Consider the following 7,148-nt stretch of genomic DNA (forward strand, 5'->3'; position numbering starts at 1 on the left):
AGCCTTATCCCCAAAATGTTACTATGTACATCATCAACTAATAAGATGAACAATAGAATACTTAAAGAGTTATAAACTCAACTTATTTTATACTAATGAGCTATAGTTTAACTAGTACCTCCTCCCTATATAAGTACTAGGTGGAGCATGAGGTTGTGGATTCAAGATCTATTGGGTGTGTGTAACTTAGGAATAAAAAAAAAAAAAAAAAAAAAACTCAGACATCTTTTTTGCCATTAAGACGCTATACAATTAGATATGTATTGTTTATTCTATAAAGGTTGGTGTTGGAATCGGTTTTAGCATATGCAAACTATTAGCAGTCGTGATCAACTATAATCATCCTATTCATAAGAGTAATGAAGAAGTTAACTTTGGATACCTTTCTTGTTTAATTTGAGTTAGGAGTCTGAACTACAGTTCTTCTTTCATGTTGAGGTCATGAAACTTGACCTCTAATTACATTTTTTATTTTCCCTAAGTTAGACTATAAGAATTGAGTTTTCCCAAAATTTGAAAACTTGTAGGAGGAAATTGTAAGACTTCAATTTTTTTTTCTTTTTTCCTGTGATAACAAAATAAAATGGTTATAGCTATTAAATTTTTCTTAATTTAAGTTTCTTAATGACCCCATTAAACAAAATTTCTAGAGCCGTTACCAACCAAACAGGACAAAATGAACTAAAATAGACTGAATTAGATTGAAATACTACACAAATATAATTTGAAAAGAGCATATGTTTTAGCTTTTATGTGTTATATAGATTTACATCCAATAAGAGTCTAACACCTACCTATCTCCCCTTGGGCCTATGTAAGGGGAAAGGTTGATCCCCACATACAGGACTGAGAATTAGACACACTCACCTTCACAGCTCAATCCTCAATGCGCATATTATACTGTCCACTACTTTTCCTCAGCAACCCAAAAAGAATAATGAAAAAAAAAAAAAACAAAAGGAAAGAAACTTTAAGGAAGAACAAGAATCCTCAGAAAGAAAAAAGCAAAGAAAGACCTCAATGAAAAAGAAGTTCAATCAAACCCCAAATAAATTTTTTTTCTATGCCTTTTCCCACTTCTCAAAGGGCATCACATAATGCAACAACAACAACAAAAAGAGAGAGACCAAACTCATCAATGGCTTCAAGTAGCAGAGCTACACACTCACACAGCACCAAAGCCATTGCACAGTACCCAGTGGACGCTCGTCTTCACGCTGTGTTTGAACAGTCCGGCGAGTCAGGTAAGTCCTTTGATTACTCTCAGTCCATTAGAACCACAACAGAGTCAGTACCTGAGGAAGAGATGAGAGCTTACTTGTCTAAAATCCAAAGGGGTGGTCATATCCAACCTTTTGGTTGTATGATTGCTGTAGACGCAGCTTCTTTCAGTATAATTGGTTATAGTGAAAACGCACGCGACATGCTTGCTCTTTTGCCTCAGTCAGTTCCCAGTTTAGAAAAGCCTGAGATTTTGACAATTGGGACTGATGGGAGGACGCTCTTCACGAACTCCAGCTCTGTTTTGCTTGAGAAGGCGTTTAGAGCTAAGGAAATCACGTTGTGGAACCCGGTTAGGATTGATTCCAAGAATTGTGGGAAGCCCTTTTACGCGATTTTGCATAGGATAGATGTTGGGATTGTAATTGATTTGGAACTTGCAAGGACTGAGGACCCAGCTCTGTTGATTGCCGGGGCGGTTCAGCCACAGAAGCTGGCTGCCCGGGCGATCTCTTCGTTGCAGTCATTACCTGGTGGGGATATTAAGTTATTGTGTGATACTGTGGTGGAGAGAGTGAGGGAGCTGACTGGGTATGATAGGGCTATGGTGTATAAGTTTCATGAGGATGAGCATGGTGAGGTTGTGGCAGAGAGTAAGAGGCCGGATTTGGAGCCATATATTGGGTTGCATTATCCGGCCGCGGATATACCTCAGGCCTCAAGGTTTTTATTTAAGCAGAGCAGGGTTAGGATGATTGTGGATTGTCATGCCATGCCGGTTAGGGTGATTCAGCATGATAGGATTGAGCAGCCTTTGTGCTTGGTTGGTTCAACGCTTCGTGCTCCTCATGGCTGTCATGCTCAGTATATGGCTAATATGGGCTTGACTGCCTCATTGGCAATGTCGGTTATTATCAAAGGAAATGATGAGGAAGGAGTTGGTGGGCGGAGTTCAATGAGGTTATGGGGTTTGGTGGTTTGTCATTACACTTCTGCTAGGTGCATTCCATTCCCTCTTCGCAATGCTTGTGAGTTCTTAATGCAGGCTTTTGGACTCCGATTGAATATGGAGTTGCAATTGTCATCACAGATGTTGGAGAACCGTGTTTTAATGACGAACACCCTGTTGTGTGGTATGCTTCTTTGTGACTCACCTACGGGGATCGTTACTAAAATGGCTGGTATTATGGACCTTGTGAATTGTGATGGGGCAGCCCTCTACTATCAAGGGAAGTACTACCCTCTGGGTATGACCCCAACTGAGGCCGAGATAAAGGACATAGTAGAGTGGTTGTTGGCTTTCCACGGAGATTCCACACGTTTCAGCACAGACAGTTTGGGTGATGCTGGGTACGATGGAGCAGCCTCACTTGGAGTTGCAGTTTGTGGAATGGCTGTTGCTTATATCACAAAAAGGGATTTCCTGTTCTGGTTCCGGTCCCACACTGCAAAAGAGATCAAATGGGGTGGCGCAAAGCATCACCCTGAGGACAAGGATGATGGGCAGAGGATGCAGCCGCGCTCTTCTTTCAAGGCATTTCTGGAAGTGGTAAAAAGCTGCAGCTTGCCATGGGAGAAAGCAGAAATCGGTGCAATCCACTCTCTGCAGCTTCTTCTGCGAGACTCATTTAGAGATGCTGAGCCAAGCAATCCTAAGGCTGTTGTACATGCCCAGCTTGGGGACATGGAGTTGCAAGGTATGGATGAACTCAGTTTGGTTGCAAGAGAAATGGTCAGGTTGATAGAGACTGCAACTGCTCCTATATTTGCTGTAGATGTTGATGGCTGTATAAATGGGTGGAATGCAAAGGTTGCAGAGTTGACAGGGCTCTCAGTTGAAGAAGCTATGGGGAAGTCTTTGGTTCGTGATCTTATTTATAAAGAATACGAAGAAACAGTAGACAAGCTTCTTTCTCAAGCTTTAAGAGGTAGTCAATTAATACATACTGTCTTTGTTCCTGCCAATATTAAAAGTTTAATAAGGGGGTTGTATTGGCATCCTGTAGAAATGTTTTGGTCCAGTTCATTCTGTATTGCATCAAAAGGCACAAAAAAATCCATTGATCTTAAAATAATTAAAAAAAATGAGTTCTTTGCTGACAATAAAAGCTGCAAGTATGTTGCATTAATTTTGATTTTTTTTTTAAAATCTGAAGTGCATGGTGTGGATTAGATTTAAAGCAAGAAGTTGCTCACTTTCTCTACGTATGATGTGATGACTTCGTTTGAATGGGATGTCCTAAATCTCATCAGTTGACCAGTTTATGTGTTAGCTTGCGTCTTTAATTATTCTTCCCACTTGAGAGAGTAAATTTGTAATCTGCCAAAAGTTTAGCTGTTGCTTGTGCTGCGTCAATATATTTGCATTATATCTGCAAGATATTAGGACATTTGAAACCATCCCTTACTATAAGTAGGTTTTACTAAGAAGTTGAAGTTTCCACTATGTTCTCCCTAAAAAACCTAATGGATGCCCTATCATGTGGATGCTGATCATGTTGCTAGCATCCTGACATGGAGAGTGGCATGATGTCCAATATACATAAGAAATGGCAACACAGTGACGAAACTAAAATAGACCTGAACATGATGTTGGTGTTAAAAAATGGATTCTTGTGCCAAGAAGAGAGAGAGAAAACCATTAATCTCCATGTTTTAGGGGTTGGAATGTTAGAATCTTATTCTTACTATTGGTTTACAATATATTGATTAGTATCCGAGTTTAGAAGCAACCTTCTATCCGTTGATACATAATATTTAGTATTTGCCTTGGATGGGAGTTGGTTTTGATAACATTTTGTATATCACTTTAGTTTAATCAATGCAGGTGAAGAAGATAGGAATGTAGAGATAAAACTGAGGACATTTGGCCCTGAGCATCATAAGAGGGCTGTATTTGTGGTAGTCAATGCTTGCTCTAGCAAGGATTACACAGATAATATAGTAGGAGTTTGTTTTGTTGGTCAGGATGTTACTGGTCAAAAAGTGGTGATGGATAAGTTTATCAACATTCAAGGTGATTACAAGGCTATTGTTCATAGTCCCAATCCTTTGATCCCTCCCATATTTGCTTCAGATGATAATACGTGTTGCTCCGAGTGGAACACTGCTATGGAAAAGCTCACTGGGTGGGCCTGAGGGGACATCGTAGGAAAAATGTTAGTTGGAGAGGTTTTTGGCAGTTGCTGTCAGCTCATGGGTCAAGATGATTTGTCAAAATTCATGATTGTCTTGCACAATGCAATTGGAGGGCAAGACACAGATAAGTTCCCATTTTCTTTCTTTGATCAAAATGGGAGATATGTACAGGCTCTTTTGACTGCAAACAAGAGGGTAAATATGGATGGCCAGGTTATTGGAGCCTTCTGCTTCTTGCAGATTGCTACTCCTGAATTGCAACAAGCTCCGAAAGTTCAGAGGCAACAGGAGAAGAAATGCTTTGCAAGAATGACAGAGTTGGCTTACATTTGCCAGGAAGTAAAGACTCCTTTGAGTGGTATTCACTTTACTAACTCACTGTTGGAGGCTACAGACATGACTGAAGATCAAAGGCGCATTCTTGAGACTAGTGCTGCTTGTGTGAAGCAGATGTTGAAGATTACAAAGGACGTTGATCTGGAGAGAATTGAAGATGGGTGAGTTTTTCTTAAACAAGTCAGTTAAAACTATCAGTTTATGCAAAAGAAAATGTGATGCATGTAGCAGTATTTTTTGTCAATTGCCTACTAAAGGCTTACAAATTTATTTCATATGCAATGTATACTAGTTGTAAGTTTTCGACATCTCTTTACCATCAGTTACAGTAAATCTAAATCTAATGCGTGTTTCTGCCAATTATATGATATAGACAGCCAGATTGATATCATGTCGTTCCCTTCAACAGTAGCTTTTTTTCTAGATAAGCCAAAAATATATGACTGTATAGATGGTGATATCCTTCATAGTACTGTAAATGTACTGAAAATAGTTTTGGGGATCTCAACAAATCTACCAATTTGCATCCGGTCTAAAGAAATGTGGTTTTATCCCATTAACTTGATTATTTTCCCCGCTGGTTCCACAGATTGTGGTCCATAACCCTGTTTAAGGACACAGATCGTGCCCTTTGATTGAACATGATGCCTTGTATTTTTATCATGTCTTAATTCATTGCTACCATGTTTAAATCCGTGTTTGTCTTAACATCTCATCTGAACTCCAATGTTATTTTATTCGGAATCAGTTCATTGGAGCTTGAGAAGGGAGAATTCTTTCTTGGGTGTGTCATAAATTCTGTTGTTAGCCAAGTAATGATGCTGCTGAGGGAAAAAAATTTGCAATTGATTCGTGATATTCCGGAAGAAACGAAATCATTGGCTGTTTACAGTGATCAAATAAGAATTCAACAGGTCCTAGCTGATTTTTTGGTGACTATGGTGTGTTATGCACCATCACCAGAAGGTTGGGTAGAGATTCGTGTTCGTCCAAGCTTCAAGCAAATTTCTGATGGACACACGCTTGTGCGTACCGAATTCAGGTATGTTGGATTCCAATTCATTTTTACCCTTTTTCTAGTTATACCATGATGGATTATTACCTATTTATTAGAAAGAAATAATTCCTTCATTTTATTTTTCCCATAAAGTTGAGCTGGTGTCAATAATGTATATGTTTTGTCTGTGTGTGCACTAACATAATTTTGCTGGTTTTAATTAATGGTTGTCTTAATTTTGTCCTTCAACACTCCTAACCATCAGTATACTCAGTTGTCAATAATATTTTGTGTTCTTTGAAAAAAAAAAAAAAGTGCAAGTGTCATATTGGACTGATTCAAACAAGTTAAGCATTCAACCAGATCTGAAGTAGTTGAGTCATCGTGTGAGTTTAACAAAATCTTTGACTAACACTTAACATGTAGGTGTTTTATGGTGGCAACTATTGGTCCTAGAATGGATTGTTGTTTGTACTATCTCTGTAAAATTTCACAATATGATGGTTTAAAGTTTTTAGTATGCCTCTTACCTATAACATGCTGAGGCTTTTCCTTAGTTGTCCTTATCCGTGCCAAAGAGGCTTGTGACTTGGGTTCTGTAGATATATGACATATCCTTACAGTATTCTTGAGGTCTGGAAGGTTGACTACACTTTGAGCTGTCATGGGAGGTTCTCTAACATAATCTTGAGGTCCTATGAAACTTAGATGCCCTCTTAGACTTGCTTGCATCATCAATTTTTTAAATTTATGTTAATCCATCAACACCTTGTTGATATGCTCGCCAACACTGAAATCCTGCAAAATACTGATAAATGTTTGGGTTTTTATTTTTATTTTTAATTTTATTATTTTATTTTTAATAATTAAAAAAGTTAGGGTTAGACTAACCAGTCAGAGTTGCATCCCTAATATATGATAATTTATTTTTTTGGGGTAGAATTTATTATGTAAATCTCTTAGAGCAGCAATTTTACAAGCATGCGCTTTAAGCAAGTTAGTTGCTTGATATTTGGTGAATAAACTTGTGGTACCATACTTATGATTCCCATGTGCATTATGTTGGCATGGTGTTACTGATATGTGCTTTTGAATTAATTTCAATTATGGATTCCTTGTTAGCCAACTTCTTTTGTAAAAAAAGATTATATGGAAGTAATTTTTGATCACTTGCAAGTTGCAACTTATTTTAGGTATATATATGTGTGTGTGTGGAGATGGATCTTATTATTAATTTCTTTGATATTGATTCAACTAATATTGATCTTATTTATGAAGGATGGTAAGCCCTGGTGAAGGTCTTCCTCCTGAATCGGTTCAGGACATGTTTCATAGCAGTGGATGGTTGACTGAAGAAGGCCTAGGGCTGAGGATGTGCAGAAAGATTGTAGGGCTCATGAATGGTGAAGTCGAATATATCAGGGAGTCAGAAATAAGTTACTTCTTAGTTATTCTA

The 7,148-nt window shown here is 38.2% G+C and overlaps 1 pseudogene; it reads left to right on the top strand.

Annotated features, from left to right (window-relative positions):
- The first annotated feature begins 987 nt into the window (after positions 1 to 987).
- The window catches only part of LOC115973146, a 6,606-nt pseudogene continuing 445 nt past the window's right edge, over positions 988 to 7,148 (top strand).

The sequence above is a fragment of the Quercus lobata genome, unplaced genomic scaffold, assembly GCF_001633185.2.
Source record: "Quercus lobata isolate SW786 unplaced genomic scaffold, ValleyOak3.0 Primary Assembly Scq3eQI_331, whole genome shotgun sequence".
In the NCBI taxonomy this organism is placed as follows: domain Eukaryota; kingdom Viridiplantae; phylum Streptophyta; class Magnoliopsida; order Fagales; family Fagaceae; genus Quercus; species Quercus lobata.